Source organism: Phascolarctos cinereus, unplaced genomic scaffold, assembly GCF_003287225.1.
Source record: "Phascolarctos cinereus isolate Bilbo 61053 unplaced genomic scaffold, phaCin_HiC Scaffold_7;HRSCAF=346, whole genome shotgun sequence".
Taxonomy (NCBI): domain Eukaryota; kingdom Metazoa; phylum Chordata; class Mammalia; order Diprotodontia; family Phascolarctidae; genus Phascolarctos; species Phascolarctos cinereus.
The window spans coordinates 27778297-27792058 of record NW_027556180.1 but is presented as its reverse complement, the minus strand read 5'-3'; positions in this window follow the sequence as shown (position 1 = coordinate 27792058).

Sequence of the window (13762 nt, the reverse complement as noted above, 5' to 3'; positions counted from 1 at the left end):
AATTTCATTCTCTTACTAAAAGACACCAACCTTTTTATCCACCGGCTCAATGGTCTATATAACATTAAAAATGAAAGAACAACAGTAAGATAGTACTCTGGCCAAGAACCATTTCTATTTGAATTTCTTCAAATATAAGATGAAAAGACTTAGAACACTGCTACTACTGCTACTACTACTACTACTACTACTACTACTACTACTACTACTACTACTACTACCACCACTACTATTACTACTTTTGCGATTACTGCTGCTACTACATCTACAACTGCTGTTGTTATTACTACTTACTACTACTACTACTACTACTACTACTGCTGCTGCTACTGCTACTCCTACTACCCCTGCTACTATTGATGCTTTTGCTACTACTACTGCTGCTTCTGCAAATACTACAACAACAACTATTACTACTGCTGCTACTTCTATTGATGCTATTACTACTGTCACTACTACTGCTGCTGCTGCTACCGCCATTATAAGTATTAGTGCTCAGTACTAATACTAATAGTATCAATACTAGTAGTTATAATTAGTGATAGTAGTAGTGGTGGTGGTATTTGTGTGTGTGTGTGTGAGAGAGAGAGAGAGAGAGAAGAGTAAGTGAGAGAGAGAGAGAGAGAGAGAGAGAGAGAGAGAGAGATGAGAGAGAGAGAGAGATCTGAGATCTACAGACTTTTGAGCAGTTTTATAGCCCATTTTCTGTCCCAAATCTACCAATAGAAGAGCCATCCACATGGGATGGTATATAGGGCTCTGGGCCTAGAGTCAGGAAGACCTGAATTTAAATCCTGCTGTGAACAGTCACTAGCTAAATGACCCAGGGTAACATTTATTAAGTGCCTACTATATACTCCAGGCTCTGTACTAAGTGCTTTACAAATATTTCCTTATTTAGGGACTTATAAAATCCTCCAAATATTATCTTTTGTGGTTATAACAAGCATAACCAAGAACTGAATTTCCTTTCTTCCTTTTCATTTGTGTATTTCTAAAACAAACTTAAAGTGATAACTTCCTCTTCTTAGTATAGCTTGATAGTTATGGAATTATGATAATTTAGGAGCAGAAGGGACTTTGGAGATTTTCTATTTCTACTTGCTCATTTTTTCAATGAGAAAACTAAGGCCCACCCATTTTAAGTGATCAATCTAAGGTCACATAACTTGCAGGACCGGAACCTTTATTTTCTTATACAAAATCTGGACTTTTATCATTGCATTTCTTGTAGTTCCTATAGCATTTTCTTGACCATTATTAAGAAATGCCTGTGCCTGTATTATTTATTATATGTGATATATTCATTAGATATGATAAACCCTGGGGAGAGTCTACCCCTGTGGGAGAGATAGGGTGGCATAAGATTTTATTTTCTTCTTATGGATGCATAGTATTTATTGGTAGAGGCTGGTGTTGGTCCTGAGCCAAAAGTAAGTAGCTCCCATTAACATCCTGCCTCCTTATTCCTATATCCGTTCCAAGTGACTGATTTTAAGTCAGGCAGTGGGAAGAGAACATTGTTCTGTTTCCTCCCTTCCTTTGTTAGCTGTTTTCCAATGATGCTTGGGAATGCCAAGCAAGGAGAAGGAGTTGGGATTAGATTAGACAGATTGCTGTTTAATGGAAGTCAGTTCAGGGGTGTGAGATCTCGGGTCCATGAATCATAGGATTTCATACTAGATGGAACCCAAGAGGTTTTTAGTTCAATGGCCATGTTTTACAAATGGGGAAAAGGAGATTCCAAGAGGAAGATTGACTTGGAAGCAAGAAATAGCAGAGTTGACAGCTAGCCTGGTCTGTGGGCTTGGAAATAAGCTTTTTTATGACTTTAGCAGGATTTATTCTATTGGTTCTGAGCCAAAGAACAGAGTTTAGTGGAGACAAGTCCTTCTTTGCTTTACAAAGTAGATTTTACTATGCCAAGATCCATTGCCTTGTGCTTTCAAATATATTTTTATTCAAAGTAATGAATCAACAATAAAATTTAGTGAATAAGCACTTATTAAGGGTGTTCAGACACTGTGCTAAGCAATTGTTATGTGTCTAAAATATCAAGCTCAAGTTTGCACAGAGGATACAAAGATAAAAGTAATTTCTGATCTCAGGAGGATTACAATCTATAGAATAGAGAAAGGAAGTAACTAGACATAGTAGAATAATATGGTGCGTAGGGAAATAGTTCAAGATTATTGAACTTGGGATGGCAACTGAGGTATTGAGCTCCCTAATTCCACTTCTTTTTTAGGGATGGTGGGATACTATTTCACTTATTACATAAACTTCAAAATGTAAATGTTTCTAGAAGAGAAAGAAAAAAAGATCCTGTTTAATTTTCTATTTTGTATTTGTGAAATGGATTCACAGGAGCATTGCTGGTATTTGTATGTGATTCTAAGGCACTACAAGCCCTCACCTTGCCGAGAGAAGAACATAAGCATGTTGTGGTGTAAAAAAAATTGTATCTGAACTGTCACTATAAAGTATTGCAATGATAACAGTGAAGTATACTGGACCTCTTGAAGAACAAAAGCAAACAAGCAAAAATGAAGCAAAGGGGAAAATTGCCCTGAATCATAAAGATATGCTATTTTCAAAAGTGATGTGTATATCCTCCAAAATCAATGCCACTTGGAAGGCGAAAGATTTGAAACTTTACAACAGAATTTGGAAAAAAAGTTGATATAACCTCACAAAATAGTGAGACTCATTAGTTTAAAAAAATGAGAGTGAGTATGGTGTCTGAATGCGGAGTTGAAGAACATGGGCATGGGAATAGACAATAGAAAGGCAGAAAGATGGGAGGTGGAGCATCATGGGTAAGAAATAGCAAGGAGCTCAGTATGACTGGATTGTAGAGTTTGTGGGAGAGATTAACGTGTAAAAATCTTTAAATTCCAGATGGAGAGGTTTTTTAGAGATAATATTAAGCTACTGGAATTTGTCAGATCGGTGGCATGGTTAGATCTATCCTTTAGGATAATCACTGTGGCTACTGCATGGATTTTATGTATAAAATGCACTTGCAGGCTCTACCTGGTGGCTACTCCTCTCGTACATCTCCCCCCCCCCATATTGGTGCCAGACAATGCAGAAATCTGACTTTCTTAATCTACTGCATCTCAGAGCTCTGGGGCTCAAGCAATTCACCAGCCTCAGTCTTACCAGGAAGAGGGATTATGGGCAGGGGCTACTGTGTCACTTCTTTCAAACCTTAGATCAATCTTCCTCAAAATGAGGGGTTTAGGCTAAATGATCTCTAAGATCCCTTTGACATTTGCTTCCACAATTCTATTATAAGGGTATATGCTTCTACTGAGGGATGTGTTGGTAAATATTTACCAACTGACTCTTAAAAATACATAAGACACACTTTTAAGTTTAATCTATTCTATTAATATTTTCTCCATCACTTCCTTAAGTCAAGATAATCAACAAAATGAGTCATACTTTGGTAACCTTTTCTGCTTTCTGGGGTCTAAGTACTCATTCTAAAAATTTAACAATTGGCTCTTTCAGGTGGGATTAAAATGACTTTGTCACACCCTCCTTTCATTTTCCTGTCCCAATTAATGTGTACTACAGGAGACCCAGAACTTAGTTGAATCAATCTATCAAAGGCATAAACTAGGTAAGAAAAAGTTCCTAATCAATTTGGGAAAAGCAATGTGCTTTGTTCAGTGGATAAAGACAGATGATGTCACATGAAAAATATCTTGTGATTGGCTGAAAGAATCAAACACCTCTCTGAGGCCATATATATTTCATAGCAAGCCAGTTCAGAATCACAGAATGAAAGAATCATATTTCAAAACACTCCAGGATTCAGAGCAATCCAAGAGGATTTCACAACAGCCCCAGGAAGGGACCCCAGGGTCCAGCAGTTATTGCTTTGCCATATGCAGATTATTCATGTGTGCCTCATCACCATTGTGCTCTAAGTTTGAATCCACTCTTCCCACAGACCTATGTGCACTTGTGGGAGGGTTTACATTCGGCTTTGGGGGTGGGGCAGGTTTTTGTACCAACTGTTCATACATTAGTAAACACTCCCTTTAATAAGCTAATTGAGTCTGCATAGCAATTAACAGGAGACATACCCCGAGGGCCCTTCTTCGTAATAATACTAGAAAACTACTTCTAAGTTCTACCTAGAACACTGAGGACAGAAGTAGTCAGACTTTTCTTGGAGTGAGGCCAGAAAAGGTAATACATTATGAATGCCTGAAGTTATATAAGCAGTCAAAAATTTACTAGCTGTGTGAATCTAGGCAGGTCTTTAACATCTATCAATCTCAGTTTCTTCATCTGTAAAACTGAAATAATATTAATAATAATAAAAATAATACAAAATAACTTTCAGAGCTGTTGTGAGGACAATAGGAGAGAATATTTGCAAGGTCTTTGCAACATATAAATACTATATAAATGGTAGCTATTACCATCACTGTCATCAACATCCCTGTTACTGTCATTATCATCATCTTCTTCTTCATCATCATTATTACAATTTTTATTATTTATCCTGGTACCCTTAAGAAGAATAACAAAATATTAAAGAAGCCCAGTTCATATTGTGGCTCTGACACTTACTAGCTATTCTACTCTGATAAAGTATTGAATATCTCTGTGCCTCACTTTCCTCAGATGTAGAATGGAGCTGCTCATACATACACTGTGAATTTCTCAGGTTTTTTTAAATAGAACATACCCTAGAAATCTTAAAGTAGTGCCATTAAAAGTGCTTCCACAGAAGAAATCAGCAATGTAGTGGAAACTCAGTATGAGATTTCCTTGTTTCCAGAAACTTTAATTTCACCAACAATGACTCTTCAATGAGGGTACCTCCCAGTGCTATGTGCTGTGGAGATGACTGTATTGATTGGCAATAATACCTGTCCTCTAGAATTTACACAAGAGCTTATACCCAGGAACATAAAAAACAGACAGAAATATCCAGAATAAAGTCTATTGATGAGCTGTAGCCTGGATCTCTGTGCTGTCAAGAATAGTATAGAAAATTTCCTAGCAACATAATTTTTCATTTCTTATATATTTTTGCAAGCATTCAGGGTTTATTCCCCCATCCCTCATTTCTTGTAGTCTTCTTTCAAATACCTTGCAAAGGTGGAGCTGCATAGTGTCATGTTTTATAGTTATCTCCTTCCCTCACTTTGTTCTTCCTTCCTTCCTTCCTTCCTTCCTTCCTTCCTTCCTTCCTTCCTTCCTTCCTTCCTTCCTTCCTTCCTTCCTTCCTTCCTTCCTTCCTTCTTTCCTTCCTTCCTACCTACATCTTTCTTGGGCATTAGAAGCTCAAAAATATGTGTGAGAATTAAAGTTTTGCCTTCTGAATTAATTTTAGGGTATTACTTAGTAACATAGAGGTGGCTTCTCAAAAACTACACCTTTGTTTCTCAAAGGCTATACCAACTGGTTCAAGCATACTGGAAAGTCTTCATCTAGGATCTTGGTGAGAGACTTGAGCAAGCTTTCCAAGGACCATCCTAGCTAATTAAGGAGACCATTTGTTACCAATCAGTAGGACACAAGGTGATAAACTATTTGGCTGAGGAAATCCATGAGAAAATGAGTTTGATAAATTGATTTAGAAATTTACTCAATGGCAGTCCAGTGGATAAATTTATATTTGGGCAAGCTATTTAATTCTAGAAGAATATCAGTACTGCTGTGTTCCTTAGAAAGGATTATCTCTTGTATTTTATTGACTTGGCTGGTTTAGGATGAGTGTAATTGTTGACTCTATTATAAATATTATTCAAGTAGAGTTCACTTGAACATGACCAGAGAGATCTTATGCTCTAACACTCTTAGACACACTTTAATTGAGCATTAATATTGTGATGCTAAGGGGAAAAATCCTTGGAGCTGTCAGGAGGACAGGAATAATCTATGAAGAAGCATCAATCAAGCAAGAATTGGTCAAGAATTTTTTAAGACATTATTATGCGCTCGATACTGGGCATTCAAAGACAAACATGAAAACAGTCTCTGTGTTCAAGCAACTCAGTAATCAAAAACAGAGGGACATTTGGAGAAACTGGAAGACAGGATATACAATGATGAAGTAGGAGCCACAAAGCCAGGATTTTATAATGAGCAGAAGTTAGGTGACTGTTTCAAGACTTTGAAAAGTTAACTCAAAGACATATTCGCTTTAAGGAAGTCTTCCAACAATAGTTGAGCCTCCCAGCAAAAAAAGATAAATACTTAAACATTTGACACTTCTCAGATCAGGAAGAAAAAAAAACCAGTTGCTCACAAAGTGAGAATCCTCAGAGTATTATGCTGGCTATATCACTAAATGATTCAGAGGAGTATTTCAGAGAAGCACAAAGGGAGCAAAAGGGTGAATGGTAGAAAAATAATGACCAAGCAAAGATGCTATCTTTAATAAAGGAAGAAGTTCAAGTTAAGATGATAAAATGATAAAATAACAGAGCTGGGAATTACCTCACAAGTCATAGACAGTCACATAGTTATTCACGTTCTATGTGAAAGGGTTTCATTTATGTTTGGATTAATAAATAGTGACATAGCAAGGGACTTTCTTAATGCTGGAACTCATCAACACTTTGTGGAGTATTTTGAGTAATCAAACTTATTTGAATATAATTTGAGGCCTCATCAAGTATTTTTCCACTAACAAAGTAAGCATTGTAAATCAAATGACAAACATTTTAATTGAGATAGAATAGTGAAGGAAATGCAAATAGAAAAATCTGGTGCTAGAAAAAAAAATCCTCCTCCTCAATATATGTTGTCACTCAGTCGTTTGAGTCATATCTGGGTCTTCATGACCCCATCGGGGATTTTCTTGGTGAAGATAGTGGAGTTGTTTGCCATTTCCATGCTCATTTTGCAGATGAGGAAACTGAGGTATACAGGGTTAAATGACTTGCCCAGAATCACGCAGCTAGTTAGTATCTGAGGCTTTGAACTCAGGTCTTCCTGATTCTAAGCCTGGTGCTCTCTCCACTGTGCCACCTAGCTGCCCAAGCCAAAACACAAAGGGGTTCAATTCCTTTATCGTGTTGGAGAAAGAAGGGAGACTATCCAAACAAGTCTGGTGGCATTGCTGATAGAACATCTCTCATGATGCCATCCCCTAGACACTTGGAAGCTCCCTAGTCATTAACTACACATTGCCTTTAAAACTACCATATTATGACCTTTCTGGGAATTCTACTGGCCAACCGCTGGAGGTATCATGTGTTTTGTTGGCTTCTGTTCCCTCAGAAATTGCTATCTTTCATTTATGAGACCTGCCTCAGAGTGAATTTTCAGCTCTTTTGTAAATTAGGCTCTATTTGTCAATAACTTTTTTTTTAAAATTGACTCACTCAACAGCTACCCTGCTAATAGGACACCAACTTTCATTCTTAGCTCCACTAGGCTGATTCATTCCTTTGAACTTTGTTGTGCCCCTGGCAGCTAGTGATGGGAACCTTCCAATGACCCTGAAGCTTCACCAGAGCTGACAATGACTAAATTCTCTAGTAATGCCAAATGGAAGAAAAACCAGTGATAGATTTGTTCTAACTATAGGGAGGAGGGACATTCTCATCAAATGATCAGGAAAAAAATATTAGAAACAAAACCAATGCATTTGCTTACACATAGAAAAAGGGCCCTTGCATAACAAAAAGCCAATACTTTTGAAGTTAAAAGAAAAGAAAATCACACTGGAGATAATTTTGGCAGTGAATGCATTAGGTCAAGCTTTGATAACTGAAATCTGTAACAAATTGATATTTAACTATGAGACTACTAATATAGCTCTCAACGAAGAAATGGTCAAGGACTATAAATATGTAATTTTGAAGGAGAAAACACTAACTATTAATATCCACATGAAATGATGCTCAAATGACCTAATGATCAGAAAGGTGAAAATTAAGACATCTTCAGGAAATTACCATCCACTTATAGTAATAGTGTAAATAACATCAAAAAAGTTTCTAGAATTGAACCATAGTAGAGAGAACTAACCAGAAACAGGCCAGCTGATGTGTTAATGACCCTTGTAAATGGAGCCAAACATTTTGAATAACAAGTTGATAGTAAGCAACTGAAGTCACAACACTGATTATACTTTTTGACCCAATGATTCCTCTACTACGATTACATCCTAAAATATCATTAAGGAGAAGAAAAACACCTAAAGGGAAAAAAAATACCCACTGCTTTATGAAAATATTCGTTCACTCAATTTATTATAGCAAGTGATGAAACTTCTTTGCAAGACAAATGGAGAATGACTGAATAAATGAGAGTAAGTTAATAGAACAGAATAATGTGAAACCCTAGAAAATGAGAAATCTACAAACTAAGAATTCAGGAAAGACCTACATGAGATGTTGTGCTGTAAGAGCTGCATATACCCTCACTAGAACTGGATATAAAAAATAAAACAAACAAAAACCAAAGCAAAATAAAGTGGAATCTTAGACAGACATAAAAAGACACAGACAAAATATATTTTTGTTCATTTTCTATTAATTTCATTGATTATTCACTAAAAATTTAAGCATTTTCAGTAAGATTTTATTTTTTATTTCATAATTTTATTTGATTATTTTTTCCTTTGGTGACGGTTACCAAGTATATAAAAACAAAATAAAAGGAAAAAGCATACTCAAAAATGCTTATTCTCCTGTTCTTGAAACAACTCTTCCTCCTCTTTCTACCTCCTCCTCCTCCTCTTTCTCCTTTCCCTTTCTCTCTTTGTCTCGCAACTCTGTCTCTTTATATCTGTCCACGTCCCCAATAGTTCTCTTACTTCTCTACCCCATATGTATAATTTTTCAGTGTAGAAAACACTGCATCTGATAATGCAATATGTGAATACTTGAGTTTAAATATCCATTCCGCTTACTGTCTACCTTTGTGACTTTAAAAAGATCTTTTAACTTTCCTGGATTTCAGTTTCCTCATCTGTTAAATGGGTGTGATAATAATATTTGCACTACTCAACACATAGGATTGTTGTAAGGCATATTGCTTTGCAAATGTGAGTTGTGTTTACAATAATAATCATCATAATTAGTATTGGGGCTTTATTCTACTAATCTGTCTAAAATATGGTGACAACAGAAAATTTGAAATTAAGGAGGCCATCACAATAGGAATTTGTGTAGTTTCTCTCAACCAAAGGTATTATTGTTGTTATTATTATTTTCTCTTTATCTCTATATTTGCAGCATCACTACAGTGAACTAAACAGATATGTTTAGTTATAATATATTAATAACCAGAAACTGGCTGGGTCCCAGTTTATTTTCTGGACTTCATCACAACATTGGGACATTACTTCAATGTAGTTAAATTGTAACATAATATCACTTTAACAATTGCAAAACATTTTATTCATCTTACTTTAAATGATTCTTATGACAAGCATGTGGAGTAGATGCTATTATTATTCCCATTTTATGGTTGACGAGACTGAGGCAAACTGAGGTTAAGTAAGTTACTCAGGGTCAGAGAGCCAGTCAGTATCTGAGGATGAATTGAACTCAGGTCTTCCTGACTCTAGCTTTCTGCCTAGAAACAACTTTATATAAATAAATACATAAATTTATATTTATTTATGTAAATATATACTTCATTTATATAAATATACCCAAATAGACACATGCATACATACACACATATACATACGCACATATGTGTGTATATCTATATCTATGTGTGTGCATGTACGCATGTATATAGACTCCTAGCTAGGATGGCAGCTTCTTGAGAGCAGGGACTACCACATTTTTGTCTTTGTGTTCTCACTGCCCAGAACAGTTCTTGACACACAGTGGGAGCTTAATGAATACTTGGTGGCTGTTATTGGAATAACTGAACACATGAGAAGTCCGGTTTAAAACAAAACAAAGCAAAACAAAAGACCTTCCTAAGGCTGTGGCAGGGTCACGTTGCTCTGGGACAAAAAAAAAAGCAACAAAATAACTTGGATCAAAGCCAAACTCTTGGATCCCTCCCCCAATGTGCCTTATGGGCAATTCTCTCTACTTGGACACTTCCATCTTTTATAAAATGTCATGTTGAGATGGTTTTACATGAAAACGAAAACAAAAATCTCAAAAAACCAGAAATGAAATCTGGAGGTGGGAGAGCAAGGAAAAGTCTCATATGCCAGGAATTTCATTTTCTGAGCTGTATTTTAACACCAACTGTATAACGCATTATTATACCCTCATGCCAAAGAGCTGGAAATTCATGTTAACCTGACAACATGTGTGAGCCACGGTATAGCTTAATTAGAGTCCAAGGAAAATGTCTGCTGTAGGAAATTTATGAAAATGTAGCTGGTAAGGATCCTCTCCTACTCTCCTCTCCCTCTCCCTTCCCTTCCTTCTTCTCCTTTTCCCTCTCCCTCCTTCTTCTTTCTCTACCTCCTCTATCCACTTCCCCCTCACATTCCTTCCCCCTTCTCTTTTTTCCTTCTCCCACTCTTCTTTCCCTCTCTTCAGTCCTCTCCTTCTCCCCTCTCTCCCCTCTTTCCCCTCCTCCTCCCACCCTTTTCTTTCTTTCCCCTCCTGAAACCACAAGATGAGAATAAATTTTAATAAGAATAAGTGAAATCTCTCATTTCAGTACTTCCCTAAGATGAATTAATTCTTGCAGAAGGTGGGGAATGCTTTATCAGGATCACTTTGAGTTAACAGTCAGTGGATGAGGTTTAAATGCCAGACACTCAAGTGAATCTTTCATAGGGCTTCTTTATTCTTCATTAACAAGTCTCTACAAAGGGGGTAAATCCAAGGATTCTTTGAAAGAAGGACGTAGTGGACAGAAAGTCAGGAAGACTTGAATACAAATCCTGGCTCTGACACTTAACAACTGTGTGGCTATGGGAAAATCACTTAAATTCTTGTGTTTCAATTTATTCACCTGTAAAACGGGGATGAAAATATCTCTACTACCTAAGTCATTAGCATTGGATTGCAGGCTGGAGCTGTGAACTTCCATTTAAGAGGGATGGAGAGGACCAATATGTCTCAGATCTCTCCTCATTTCCCAACAGGTTACACTCATCTTGGACTTCTCCAGCCTCTCCGCCATGCTACCATGCCCCAGGTCAGGTGCCTCACTGTTTCCTCCTAGCCTGCTTTTCAGTTTGTTTTTCTGTGTTGCTTCCTCCATCAGGTAATTCCAACATAAACAACTTGAGGGCAAGGGCGGACTTTTTCCTATCCACATCCCCAGGATTTAGCTCAGTGCTTGGCATGTGGTAGGCCCTTAAGAGATGTTTATTGACTATTGACTAAGTCATAAGCCTGTTATGAGACTCAAATCAAATAATATAGAGGACATTTTATTCTCTAAACTATAGTGCTATTTAAATGTCGGTTCTTATTTTTATTTTTATTATTGTAAAGCTGGTATTTTTACCTGACTGTAGTGATTCCAGTGGTTACAGTAGGAGATGGAGCATCAGGCTTAGAAAGCCCCAAGTTCTAGGTCTGTCTCTGATAAATGCTATGTTTGTGACCACCGGCAAGTTAATTAACCTCTATATCCTAATGTGAAGAATGACACATGAACAGATAAATAAATATAAAATATACACCTATAAAAAGCAAATAATTTTGGTCTGGAGAAGAGAGCTAATGCATAGGGTGATCAGAAAAGCTTGCTGCAGGCAGGGACACCTAAGCTGGGCTTTGAAGGAAGCTAGTGATTCTATGATGTTGAAATGAAGATGAGAATTTCTGGAAAAGAAGAAATCTTATGCAATGGCATTGGGATGGTATGTGAAATGTCATGTTCAGGGCAGAGAAAGTAGTCTGGTTTAGGTGGAAAATAGGTTGGAGCCACATTGTGAAGGATATTAAAAGTTATAAAGAAAAAAATGTATTTTATCCTGAAGGCAATAGGGAGCCCCTGAAGATCCTTGAGGAGGAGAATGTGGACCTATGTCTGAGGAATATCACTTGGGCAGATGTGTGGAGGAGAAATTAGGAAAGAAGGGAAACCTCAAGGCAAAGAAATCAGTGAGGGACTTATTACAATAGTTCATGTGAGAATTAATGAAAAAAGTCTGAAACAGGGTGCTGGCTGTGTGAGTGATGAGAAAGTGACAGATAGATAAAATGAATTTGTGGATGTGGAAGAAAGCCTTGATTAAGTACCTCCTACGTGCCAGGCTAAGTGCTAAGTGCTTTACAAACATTAAATCATTTGATTCCTACAAGAGCTCTGTCAGGTAGGTGCTGTTATTATTTTACAGTTGAGGAAATGGAGCCCTGAGTCACCATCAATAAGTGTCTGAGGCAGGATTTGATCTAAGATCTTCCTAACTCCAGCTCCAGTATGTTATCCATTGGTCCACCCACTTGCTTTGTCCAGGTAGAGAACCTAGAATTATGGGATTTTGTGGCCAGGAGAGACCTCAGTTGTCATTTACAAGTCAATCTGTGTCAGAGCAATAAATTCCTGCACATATGGGTCTGTGCCCCAACAAGGTAAACTGAGTCAGAAGAGGACTTAACAAATAACACCCATTGGCAGCTGGCATAACAGAGATGGGGGAATCCTGTTTACTTGGGCAAACAGTAAATTCCCTGACATTCACTACATTTTGACTTTAATTTCAAAAAAAATCATACGGTTGGGGAAAGACCCCAAACAGGCCTCTGTGACTGATATACATTCTTCTCTCCTGTCTCACCCATTATCCCCAAACTCTGTACTTACCTAGGTTTAAACACAGAATTAGTCTTCAATTGACATTTACTCCATGCTTAACTTAGACCTTGACTTCAAGGAGGGATGCCCTTCTCTTCAGTGAGGGGTTTATCTAATCCCCAGCAAGTGTGGCTTCTGTCCTGAACAATGACAGTAAAGAAGTATCTTTTGTAAGGGGTTCTTTAAGACTCTGATGGTGGTAAATGGTAAATAATCCATGAGTGAGGGGACTCATTATCTCATCCACCCCTGAGGCAGCCTCTCCATTCCCCTTTTGTTGTTCAGTTGGTTTTCAGTCATGTTCTACTTGTTGTCACCCCATTTAGGCTTTTGTTGGCAAAGATCCTGGAATGGATTGCCATTTCCTTCTCCCGCTCGTTTTACAGATGAGGAAACTGAGGCAAACAGGATTAAATGACTTGCCCAGGATAACACAGCTAGCAAGTGTCTGAGGTCAGATTGGAACTCAGGAAAATGAGTTTTCCCAAATCTAGGCCTAGTGCTATGTCCATATTGTGTCACCCAGCTTCCTACATTGTCTTTTCTGGACAGATATAATTGATAGCTTAAAAAAGAGAAGAAATTAGAGCAAGTCCCAAATCTCTCTCTGTACCTTCTACCCCTTTCTCTCAGTTTGGATCCAAGAGCCATTGTCTCTTCCATATGACCAGCTCTCTTTTAAACTTTTGAAGACAATAAAGCAATAACAAATTGTGTCTATGTTGACTCTAACAATAACCATTCTTCATATATGACTTTAAGATTTGTGGACAGCTTTACTTGTTTTACTTCACTTGATCCTTACAAGGACCCTGAAAAATTGGTACTATTGTTATGTCTATTTTACAGATGAGGAAACTGAAACAGAGTTTATATGATTTGCTCGGGATCACATTGCTAGTCAACATCTGAATCCTCATTGGAATGGGTCTTCCTGATGTCAGGCTTATCACTCTGTTTACTGTATCACATAGCTCCCTTAAAAACGTGCACTTATGTGTCTATATGCATATGCATGATTATGAATATATATATATGTAAA